At 46.2% G+C, this 8993-nt stretch overlaps 28 non-coding genes and 1 pseudogene across 28 annotated transcripts; all 29 read left to right on the top strand.

The window, feature by feature from the left end:
- Positions 1–33: 33 nt before the first annotated feature.
- LOC138586274 (5S ribosomal RNA) lies at positions 34–152 on the top strand. Its single transcript, XR_011306361.1, has one exon. It is a non-coding gene; the product is annotated as a 5S ribosomal RNA (ribosomal RNA).
- Positions 153–367: 215 nt separating this feature from the next.
- LOC138586271 (5S ribosomal RNA) lies at positions 368–486 on the top strand. Its single transcript, XR_011306359.1, has one exon. It is a non-coding gene; the product is annotated as a 5S ribosomal RNA (ribosomal RNA).
- A 182-nt stretch (positions 487–668) lies between these two features.
- Positions 669–787, top strand: LOC138587137 (5S ribosomal RNA). The gene has a single exon (XR_011307180.1). It is a non-coding gene; the product is annotated as a 5S ribosomal RNA (ribosomal RNA).
- A 214-nt stretch (positions 788–1001) lies between these two features.
- Positions 1002–1120, top strand: LOC138587649 (5S ribosomal RNA). Its single transcript, XR_011307642.1, has one exon. It is a non-coding gene; the product is annotated as a 5S ribosomal RNA (ribosomal RNA).
- A 182-nt stretch (positions 1121–1302) lies between these two features.
- Positions 1303–1421, top strand: LOC138587453 (5S ribosomal RNA). The gene has a single exon (XR_011307454.1). It is a non-coding gene; the product is annotated as a 5S ribosomal RNA (ribosomal RNA).
- A 182-nt stretch (positions 1422–1603) lies between these two features.
- Positions 1604–1722, top strand: LOC138586632 (5S ribosomal RNA). Its single transcript, XR_011306698.1, has one exon. It is a non-coding gene; the product is annotated as a 5S ribosomal RNA (ribosomal RNA).
- A 182-nt stretch (positions 1723–1904) lies between these two features.
- On the top strand, positions 1905–2023 carry LOC138586270 (5S ribosomal RNA). Its single transcript, XR_011306358.1, has one exon. It is a non-coding gene; the product is annotated as a 5S ribosomal RNA (ribosomal RNA).
- Positions 2024–2205: 182 nt separating this feature from the next.
- LOC138586269 (5S ribosomal RNA) lies at positions 2206–2324 on the top strand. The gene has a single exon (XR_011306357.1). It is a non-coding gene; the product is annotated as a 5S ribosomal RNA (ribosomal RNA).
- Positions 2325–2539: 215 nt separating this feature from the next.
- Positions 2540–2658, top strand: LOC138587066 (5S ribosomal RNA). Its single transcript, XR_011307112.1, has one exon. It is a non-coding gene; the product is annotated as a 5S ribosomal RNA (ribosomal RNA).
- Positions 2659–2840: 182 nt separating this feature from the next.
- Positions 2841–2959, top strand: LOC138586451 (5S ribosomal RNA). The gene has a single exon (XR_011306527.1). It is a non-coding gene; the product is annotated as a 5S ribosomal RNA (ribosomal RNA).
- A 182-nt stretch (positions 2960–3141) lies between these two features.
- On the top strand, positions 3142–3260 carry LOC138586966 (5S ribosomal RNA). Its single transcript, XR_011307017.1, has one exon. It is a non-coding gene; the product is annotated as a 5S ribosomal RNA (ribosomal RNA).
- Positions 3261–3475: 215 nt separating this feature from the next.
- LOC138586268 (5S ribosomal RNA) lies at positions 3476–3594 on the top strand. The gene has a single exon (XR_011306356.1). It is a non-coding gene; the product is annotated as a 5S ribosomal RNA (ribosomal RNA).
- A 182-nt stretch (positions 3595–3776) lies between these two features.
- LOC138586839 (5S ribosomal RNA) lies at positions 3777–3895 on the top strand. The gene has a single exon (XR_011306897.1). It is a non-coding gene; the product is annotated as a 5S ribosomal RNA (ribosomal RNA).
- A 182-nt stretch (positions 3896–4077) lies between these two features.
- LOC138586267 (5S ribosomal RNA) lies at positions 4078–4196 on the top strand. The gene has a single exon (XR_011306355.1). It is a non-coding gene; the product is annotated as a 5S ribosomal RNA (ribosomal RNA).
- Positions 4197–4378: 182 nt separating this feature from the next.
- Positions 4379–4501, top strand: LOC138587365 (5S ribosomal RNA; annotated as a pseudogene).
- A 182-nt stretch (positions 4502–4683) lies between these two features.
- Positions 4684–4802, top strand: LOC138586266 (5S ribosomal RNA). The gene has a single exon (XR_011306354.1). It is a non-coding gene; the product is annotated as a 5S ribosomal RNA (ribosomal RNA).
- A 249-nt stretch (positions 4803–5051) lies between these two features.
- LOC138586265 (5S ribosomal RNA) lies at positions 5052–5170 on the top strand. Its single transcript, XR_011306353.1, has one exon. It is a non-coding gene; the product is annotated as a 5S ribosomal RNA (ribosomal RNA).
- A 249-nt stretch (positions 5171–5419) lies between these two features.
- Positions 5420–5538, top strand: LOC138586264 (5S ribosomal RNA). Its single transcript, XR_011306352.1, has one exon. It is a non-coding gene; the product is annotated as a 5S ribosomal RNA (ribosomal RNA).
- Positions 5539–5720: 182 nt separating this feature from the next.
- Positions 5721–5839, top strand: LOC138586263 (5S ribosomal RNA). Its single transcript, XR_011306351.1, has one exon. It is a non-coding gene; the product is annotated as a 5S ribosomal RNA (ribosomal RNA).
- Positions 5840–6021: 182 nt separating this feature from the next.
- Positions 6022–6140, top strand: LOC138586262 (5S ribosomal RNA). The gene has a single exon (XR_011306350.1). It is a non-coding gene; the product is annotated as a 5S ribosomal RNA (ribosomal RNA).
- A 182-nt stretch (positions 6141–6322) lies between these two features.
- Positions 6323–6441, top strand: LOC138586260 (5S ribosomal RNA). Its single transcript, XR_011306348.1, has one exon. It is a non-coding gene; the product is annotated as a 5S ribosomal RNA (ribosomal RNA).
- A 182-nt stretch (positions 6442–6623) lies between these two features.
- On the top strand, positions 6624–6742 carry LOC138586500 (5S ribosomal RNA). The gene has a single exon (XR_011306574.1). It is a non-coding gene; the product is annotated as a 5S ribosomal RNA (ribosomal RNA).
- Positions 6743–6924: 182 nt separating this feature from the next.
- LOC138586259 (5S ribosomal RNA) lies at positions 6925–7043 on the top strand. Its single transcript, XR_011306347.1, has one exon. It is a non-coding gene; the product is annotated as a 5S ribosomal RNA (ribosomal RNA).
- A 182-nt stretch (positions 7044–7225) lies between these two features.
- Positions 7226–7344, top strand: LOC138586563 (5S ribosomal RNA). Its single transcript, XR_011306633.1, has one exon. It is a non-coding gene; the product is annotated as a 5S ribosomal RNA (ribosomal RNA).
- A 182-nt stretch (positions 7345–7526) lies between these two features.
- Positions 7527–7645, top strand: LOC138586258 (5S ribosomal RNA). The gene has a single exon (XR_011306346.1). It is a non-coding gene; the product is annotated as a 5S ribosomal RNA (ribosomal RNA).
- Positions 7646–7827: 182 nt separating this feature from the next.
- LOC138586256 (5S ribosomal RNA) lies at positions 7828–7946 on the top strand. The gene has a single exon (XR_011306345.1). It is a non-coding gene; the product is annotated as a 5S ribosomal RNA (ribosomal RNA).
- Positions 7947–8128: 182 nt separating this feature from the next.
- LOC138586255 (5S ribosomal RNA) lies at positions 8129–8247 on the top strand. Its single transcript, XR_011306344.1, has one exon. It is a non-coding gene; the product is annotated as a 5S ribosomal RNA (ribosomal RNA).
- Positions 8248–8429: 182 nt separating this feature from the next.
- On the top strand, positions 8430–8548 carry LOC138586254 (5S ribosomal RNA). The gene has a single exon (XR_011306343.1). It is a non-coding gene; the product is annotated as a 5S ribosomal RNA (ribosomal RNA).
- A 182-nt stretch (positions 8549–8730) lies between these two features.
- On the top strand, positions 8731–8849 carry LOC138586253 (5S ribosomal RNA). Its single transcript, XR_011306342.1, has one exon. It is a non-coding gene; the product is annotated as a 5S ribosomal RNA (ribosomal RNA).
- The last annotated feature ends 144 nt before the right edge of the window (positions 8850–8993 follow it).

The raw sequence follows: 8993 nt of genomic DNA, 5'->3' as shown, positions 1-8993 counted from the left end.
TTTTTAAAAGGCCCGATTGAACACACAACTGTCGCTTACGGCCATACCACCCTGAACACGCCCGATCTCGTCCGATCTCGGAAGCTAAGCAGGGTCGGGCCTGGTTAGTACTTGGATGGGAGACCGCCTGGGAATACCAGGTGCTGTAAGCTTTTTCATTTTTCTGTGATGGACAGGAGAGGTGCTGATGCTGCAGGCCTTGAAAAAGTTTGATCAGACACTCATGTGCAAGAATGCATTCAATTCATCATAGAAAAAAACCATGACAAAATCTTTGACGAAAACTATAAACAACGTTAAAAATACAGCCACATTCTTGCTGCACCATGCCACGTCTTTAAAAGGCCCGATTGAACACACAACTGTCGCTTACGGCCATACCACCCTGAACACGCCCGATCTCGTCCGATCTCGGAAGCTAAGCAGGGTCGGGCCTGGTTAGTACTTGGATGGGAGACCGCCTGGGAATACCAGGTGCTGTAAGCTTTTTCATTTTTCTGTGATGGACAGGAGAGGTACTGATGCTGCAGGCCTTGAAAAAGTTTGATCAGACACTCATGTGCAAGAATGCATTGAATTCATCCTAGAAAAAAAACACAGTAACATATGAAGAGATTAAAAAGTGCCCAAATGCATTTTTAAAAGGCCCGATTGAACACACAACTGTCGCTTACGGCCATACCACCCTGAACACGCCCGATCTCGTCCGATCTCGGAAGCTAAGCAGGGTCGGGCCTGGTTAGTACTTGGATTGGAGACCGCCTGGGAATACCAGGTGCTGTAAGCTTTTTCATTTTTCTGTGATGGACAGGAGAGGTACTGATGCTGCAGGCCTTGAAAAAGTTTGATCAGACACTCATGTGCAAGAATGCATTGAATTCATCATAGAAAAAAACCATGACAAAATTTTGACGAAAACTATAAACAACGTTAAAAATACAGCCACATTCTTGCTGCACCATGCCACGTCTTTAAAAGGCCCGATTGAACACACAACTGTCGCTTACGGCCATACCACCCTGAACACGCCCGATCTCGTCCGATCTCGGAAGCTAAGCAGGGTTGGGCCTGGTTAGTACTTGGATGGGAGACCGCCTGGGAATACCAGGTGCTGTAAGCTTTTTCATTTTTCTGTGATGGACAGGAGAGGTGCTGATGCTGCAGGCCTTGAAAAAGTTTGATCAGACACTCATGTGCAAGAATGCATTGAATTCATCCTAGAAAAAAAACACAGAAACAAATGAAGAGATTAAAAAGTGCCCAAATGCATTTTTAAAAGGCCTGATTGAACACACAACTGTCGCTTACGGCCATACCACCCTGAACACGCCCGATCTCATCCGATCTCGGAAGCTAAGCAGGGTCGGGCCTGGTTAGTACTTGGATGGGAGACCGCCTGGGAATACCAGGTGCTGTAAGCTTTTTCATTTTTCTGTGATGGACAGGAGAGGTGCTGATGCTGCAGGCCTTGAAAAAGTTGGATCAGACACTCATGTGCAAGAATGCATTGAATTCATCCTAGAAAAAAAACACAGTAACATATGAAGAGATTAAAAAGTGCCCAAATGCATTTTTAAAAGGCCCGATTGAACACACAACTGTTACTTACGGCCATACCACCCTGAACACGCCCGATCTCGTCCGATCTCGGAAGCTAAGCAGGGTCGGGCCTGGTTAGTACTTGGATGGGAGACCGCCTGGGAATACCAGGTGCTGTAAGCTTTTTCATTTTTCTGTGATGGACAGGAGAGGTGCTGATGCTGCAGGCCTTGAAAAAGTTGGATCAGACACTCATGTGCAAGAATGCATTGAATTCATCCTAGAAAAAAAACACAGTAACATATGAAGAGATTAAAAAGTGCCCAAATGCATTTTTAAAAGGCCCGATTGAACACACAACTGTCGCTTACGGCCATACCACCCTGAACACGCCCGATCTCGTCCGATCTCGGAAGCTAAGCAGGGTCGGGCCTGGTTAGTACTTGGATGGGAGACCGCCTGGGAATACCAGGTGCTGTAAGCTTTTTCATTTTTCTGTGATGGACAGGAGAGGTGCTGATGCTGCAGGCCTTGAAAAAGTTGGATCAGACACTCATGTGCAAGAATGCATTGAATTCATCCTAGAAAAAAAACACAGTAACATATGAAGAGATTAAAAAGTGCCCAAATGCATTTTTAAAAGGCCCGATTGAACACACAACTGTCGCTTACGGCCATACCACCCTGAACACGCCCGATCTCGTCCGATCTCGGAAGCTAAGCAGGGTCGGGCCTGGTTAGTACTTGGATGGGAGACCGCCTGGGAATACCAGGTGCTGTAAGCTTTTTCATTTTTCTGTGATGGACAGGAGAGGTGCTGATGCTGCAGGCCTTGAAAAAGTTTGATCAGACACTCATGTACAAGAATGCATTGAATTCATCATAGAAAAAAACCATGACAATATCTTTGACGAAAACTATAAACAACGTTAAAAATACAGCCACATTCTTGCTGCACCATGCCACGTCTTTAAAAGGCCCGATTGAACACACAACTGTCGCTTACGGCCATACCACCCTGAACACGCCCGATCTCGTCCGATCTCGGAAGCTATGCAGGGTCGGGCCTGGTTAGTACTTGGATGGGAGACCGCCTGGGAATACCAGGTGCTGTAAGCTTTTTCATTTTTCTGTGATGGACAGGAGAGGTGCTGATGCTGCAGGCCTTGAAAAAGTTTGATCAGACACTCATGTGCAAGAATGCATTGAATTCATCCTAGAAAAAAAACACAGTAACATATGAAGAGATTAAAAAGTGCCCAAATGCATTTTTAAAAGGCCCGATTGAACACACAACTGTCGCTTACGGCCATACCACCTTGAACACGCCCGATCTCGTCCGATCTCGGAAGCTAAGCAGGGTCGGGCCTGGTTAGTACTTGGATGGGAGACCGCCTGGGAATACCAGGTGCTGTAAGCTTTTTCATTTTTCTGTGATGGACAGGAGAGGTACTGATGCTGCAGGCCTTGAAAAAGTTTGATCAGACACTCATGTGCAAGAATGCATTGAATTCATCCTAGAAAAAAAACTCAGTAACATATGAAGAGATTAAAAAGTGCCCAAATGCATTTTTAAAAGGCCCGATTGAACACACAACTGTCGCTTACGGCCATACCACCCTGAACACGCCCGATCTCGTCCGATCTCGGAAGCTAAGCAGGGTCAGGCCTGGTTAGTACTTGGATGGGAGACCGCCTGGGAATACCAGGTGCTGTAAGCTTTTTCATTTTTCTGTGATGGACAGGAGAGGTACTGATGCTGCAGGCCTTGAAAAAGTTTGATCAGACACTCATGTGCAAGAATGCATTGAATTCATCATAGAAAAAAACCATGACAAAATCTTTGACGAAAACTATAAACAACGTTAAAAATACAGCCACATTCTTGCTGCACCATGCCACGTCTTTAAAAGGCCCGATTGAACACACAACTGTCGCTTACGGCCATACCACCCTGAACACGCCCGATCTCGTCCGATCTCGGAAGCTAAGCAGGGTCGGGCCTGGTTAGTACTTGGATGGGAGACCGCCTGGGAATACCAGGTGCTGTAAGCTTTTTCATTTTTCTGTGATGGACAGGAGAGGTGCTGATGCTGCAGGCCTTGAAAAAGTTTGATCAGACACTCATGTGCAAGAATGCATTGAATTCATCCTAGAAAAAAAACACAGTAACATATGAAGAGATTAAAAAGTGCCAAAATGCATTTTTAAAAGGCCCGATTGAACACACAACTGTCGCTTGCGGCCATACCACCCTGAACTCGCCCGATCTCGTCCGATCTCGGAAGCTAAGCAGGGTCGGGCCTGGTTAGTACTTGGATGGGAGACCGCCTGGGAATACCAGGTGCTGTAAGCTTTTTCATTTTTCTGTGATGGACAGGAGAGGTGCTGATGCTGCAGGCCTTGAAAAAGTTGGATCAGACACTCATGTGCAAGAATGCATTGAATTCATCCTAGAAAAAAAACACAGTAACATATGAAGAGATTAAAAAGTGCCCAAATGCATTTTTAAAAGGCCCGATTGAACACACAACTGTCGCTTACGGCCATACCACCCTGAACACGCCCGATCTCGTCCGATCTCGGAAGCTAAGCAGGGTCGGGCCTGGTTAGTACTTGGATGGGAGACCGCCTGGGAATACCAGGTGCTGTAAGCTTTTTCATTTTTCTGTGATGGACAGGAGAGGTGCTGATGCTGCAGGCCTTGAAAAAGTTTGATCAGACACTCATGTGCAAGAATGCATTGAATTCATCCTAGAAAAAAAACACAGTAACATATGAAGAGATTAAAAAGTGCCCAAATGCATTTTTAAAAGGCCCGATTGAACACACAACTGTCGCTTACGGCCATACCAGTACTACGGAACACGCCCGATCTCGTCCGATCTCGGATGCTAAGCAGGGTCGGGCCTGGTTAGTACTTGGATGGGAGACCGCCTGGGAATACCAGGTGCTGTAAGCTTTTTCATTTTTCTGTGATGGACAGGAGAGGTGCTGATGCTGCAGGCCTTGAAATAGTTTGATCAGACACTCATGTGCAAGAATGCATTGAATTCATCCTAGAAAAAAAACACAGTAACATATGAAGAGATTAAAAAGTGCCCAAATGCATTTTTAAAAGGCCTGATTGAACACACAACTGTCGCTTACGGCCATACCACCCTGAACACGCCCGATCTCGTCCGATCTCGGAAGCTAAGCAGGGTCGGGCCTGGTTAGTACTTGGATGGGAGACCGCCTGGGAATACCAGGTGCTGTAAGCTTTTTCATTTTTCTGTGATGGACAGGAGAGGTGCTGATGCTGCAGGCCTTGAAAAAGTTTGATCAGACACTCATGTGCAAGAATGCATTGAATTCATCATAGAAAAAAACCATGACAAAATCTTTGACGAAAACTATAAACAACGTTAAAAATACAGCCAAATTCAAGAATGTGGTGGGGCAGATGCCCCACCGCATTCTTGCTGCACCATGCCACGTCTTTAACAGGCCCGATTGAACACACAACTGTCGCTTACGGCCATACCACCCTGAACACGCCCGATCTCGTCCGATCTCGGAAGCTAAGCAGGGTCGGGCCTGGTTAGTACTTGGATGGGAGACCGCCTGGGAATACCAGGTGCTGTAAGCTTTTTCATTTTTCTGTGATGGACAGGAGAGGTGCTGATGCTGCAGGCCTTGAAAAAGTTGGATCAGACACTCATGTGCAAGAATGCATTGAATTCATCATAGAAAAAAACCATGACAAAATCTTTGACGAAAACTATAAACAACGTTAAAAATACAGCCAAATTCAAGAATGTGGTGGGGCAGATGCCCCACCGCATTCTTGCTGCACCATGCCACGTCTTTAACAGGCCCGATTGAACACACAACTGTCGCTTACGGCCATACCACCCTGAACACGCCCGATCTCGTCCGATCTCGGAAGCTAAGCAGGGTCGGGCCTGGTTAGTACTTGGATGGGAGACCGCCTGGGAATACCAGGTGCTGTAAGCTTTTTCATTTTTCTGTGATGGACAGGAGAGGTGCTGATGCTGCAGGCCTTGAAAAAGTTGGATCAGACACTCATGTGCAAGAATGCATTGAATTCATCCTAGAAAAAAAACACAGTAACATATGAAGAGATTAAAAAGTGCCCAAATGCATTTTTAAAAGGCCCGATTGAACACACAACTGTCGCTTACGGCCATACCACCCTGAACACGCCCGATCTCGTCCGATCTCGGAAGCTAAGCAGGGTCGGGCCTGGTTAGTACTTGGATGGGAGACCGCCTGGGAATACCAGGTGCTGTAAGCTTTTTCATTTTTCTGTGATGGACAGGAGAGGTGCTGATGCTGCAGGCCTTGAAAAAGTTTGATCAGACACTCATGTGCAAGAATGCATTGAATTCATCCTAGAAAAAAAACACAGTAACATATGAAGAGATTAAAAAGTGCCCAAATGCATTTTTAAAAGGCCCGATTGAACACACAACTGTCGCTTACGGCCATACCACCCTGAACACGCCCGATCTCGTCCGATCTCGGAAGCTAAGCAGGGTCGGGCCTGGTTAGTACTTGGATGGGAGACCGCCTGGGAATACCAGGTGCTGTAAGCTTTTTCATTTTTCTGTGATGGACAGGAGAGGTGCTGATGCTGCAGGCCTTGAAAAAGTTGGATCAGACACTCATGTGCAAGAATGCATTGAATTCATCCTAGAAAAAAAACACAGTAACATATGAAGAGATTAAAAAGTGCCCAAATGCATTTTTAAAAGGCCCGATTGAACACACAACTGTCGCTTACGGCCATACCACCCTGAACACGCCCGATCTCGTCCGATCTCGGAAGCTAAGCAGGGTCGGGCCTGGTTAGTACTTGGATGGGAGACCGCCTGGGAATACCAGGTGCTGTAAGCTTTTTCATTTTTCTGTGATGGACAGGAGAGGTGCTGATGCTGCAGGCCTTGAAAAAGTTTGATCAGACACTCATGTGCAAGAATGCATTGAATTCATCCTAGAAAAAAAACACAGTAACATATGAAGAGATTAAAAAGTGCCCAAATGCATTTTTAAAAGGCCCGATTGAACACACAACTGTCGCTTACGGCCATACCACCCTGAACATGCCCGATCTCGTCCGATCTCGGAAGCTAAGCAGGGTCGGGCCTGGTTAGTACTTGGATGGGAGACCGCCTGGGAATACCAGGTGCTGTAAGCTTTTTCATTTTTCTGTGATGGACAGGAGAGGTGCTGATGCTGCAGGCCTTGAAAAAGTTTGATCAGACACTCATGTGCAAGAATGCATTGAATTCATCCTAGAAAAAAAACACAGTAACATATGAAGAGATTAAAAAGTGCCCAAATGCATTTTTAAAAGGCCCGATTGAACACACAGCTGTCGCTTACGGCCATACCACCCTGAACACGCCCGATCTCGTCCGATCTCGGAAGCTAAGCAGGGTCGGGCCTGGTTAGTACTTGGATGGGAGACCGCCTGGGAATACCAGGTGCTGTAAGCTTTTTCATTTTTCTGTGATGGACAGGAGAGGTGCTGATGCTGCAGGCCTTGAAAAAGTTTGATCAGACACTCATGTGCAAGAATGCATTGAATTCATCCTAGAAAAAAAACACAGTAACATATGAAGAGATTAAAAAGTGCCCAAATGCATTTTTAAAAGGCCCGATTGAACACACAACTGTCGCTTACGGCCATACCACCCTGAACACGCCCGATCTCGTCCGATCTCGGAAGCTAAGCAGGGTCGGGCCTGTTTAGTACTTGGATGGGAGACCGCCTGGGAATACCAGGTGCTGTAAGCTTTTTCATTTTTCTGTGATGGACAGGAGAGGTGCTGATGCTGCAGGCCTTGAAAAAGTTGGATCAGACACTCATGTGCAAGAATGCATTGAATTCATCCTAGAAAAAAAACACAGTAACATATGAAGAGATTAAAAAGTGCCCAAATGCATTTTTAAAAGGCCCGATTGAACACACAACTGTCGCTTACGGCCATACCACCCTGAACACGCCCGATCTCGTCCGATCTCGGAAGCTAAGCAGGGTCGGGCCTGGTTAGTACTTGGATGGGAGACCGCCTGGGAATACCAGGTGCTGTAAGCTTTTTCATTTTTCTGTGATGGACAGGAGAGGTGCTGATGCTGCAGGCCTTGAAAAAGTTTGATCAGACACTCATGTGCAAGAATGCATTGAATTCATCCTAGAAAAAAAACACAGTAACATATGAAGAGATTAAAAAGTGCCCAAATGCATTTTTAAAAGGCCCGATTGAACACACAACTGTCGCTTACGGCCATACCACCCTGAACACGCCCGATCTCGTCCGATCTCGGAAGCTAAGCAGGGTCGGGCCTGGTTAGTACTTGGATGGGAGACCGCCTGGGAATACCAGGTGCTGTAAGCTTTTTCATTTTTCTGTGATGGACAGGAGAGGTGCTGATGCTGCAGGCCTTGAAAAAGTTTGATCAGACACTCATGTGCAAGAATGCATTGAATTCATCCTAGAAAAAAAACACAGTAACATATGAAAAGATTAAAAAGTGCCCAAATGCATTTTTAAAAGGCCCGATTGAACACACAACTGTCGCTTACGGCCATACCACCCTGAACACGCCCGATCTCGTCCGATCTCGGAAGCTAAGCAGGGTCGGGCCTGGTTAGTACTTGGATGGGAGACCGCCTGGGAATACCAGGTGCTGTAAGCTTTTTCATTTTTCTGTGATGGACAGGAGAGGTGCTGATGCTGCAGGCCTTGAAAAAGTTGGATCAGACACTCATGTGCAAGAATGCATTGAATTCATCCTAGAAAAAAAACACAGTAACATATGAAGAGATTAAAAAGTGCCCAAATGCATTTTTAAAAGGCCCGATTGAACACACAACTGTCGCTTACGGCCATACCACCCTGAACACGCCCGATCTCGTCCGATCTCGGAAGCTAAGCAGGGTCGGGCCTGGTTAGTACTTGGATGGGAGACCGCCTGGGAATACCAGGTGCTGTAAGCTTTTTCATTTTTCTGTGATGGACAGGAGAGGTGCTGATGCTGCAGGCCTTGAAAAAGTTTGATCAGACACTCATGTGCAAGAATGCATTGAATTCATCCTAGAAAAAAAACACAGTAACATATGAAGAGATTAAAAAGTGCCCAAATGCATTTTTAAAAGGCCCGATTGAACACACAACTGTCGCTTACGGCCATACCACCCTGAACACGCCCGATCTCGTCCGATCTCGGAAGCTAAGCAGGGTCGGGCCTGGTTAGTACTTGGATGGGAGACCGCCTGGGAATACCAGGTGCTGTAAGCTTTTTCATTTTTCTGTGATGGACAGGAGAGGTGCTGATGCTGCAGGCCTTGAAAAAGTTGGATCAGACACTCATGTGCAAGAATGCATTGAATTCATCCTAGAAAAAAAACACAGTAACATATGAAGAGATTAAAAAGTGCCCAA

This window comes from Semicossyphus pulcher, unplaced genomic scaffold (genome assembly GCF_022749685.1).
Source record: "Semicossyphus pulcher isolate SPU_LCO1_2020_fin unplaced genomic scaffold, fSemPul1.0.p SCAF_11, whole genome shotgun sequence".
NCBI lineage: Eukaryota > Metazoa > Chordata > Actinopteri > Labriformes > Labridae > Semicossyphus > Semicossyphus pulcher.
This window is presented reverse-complemented; position numbering and strand designations above follow the sequence as displayed.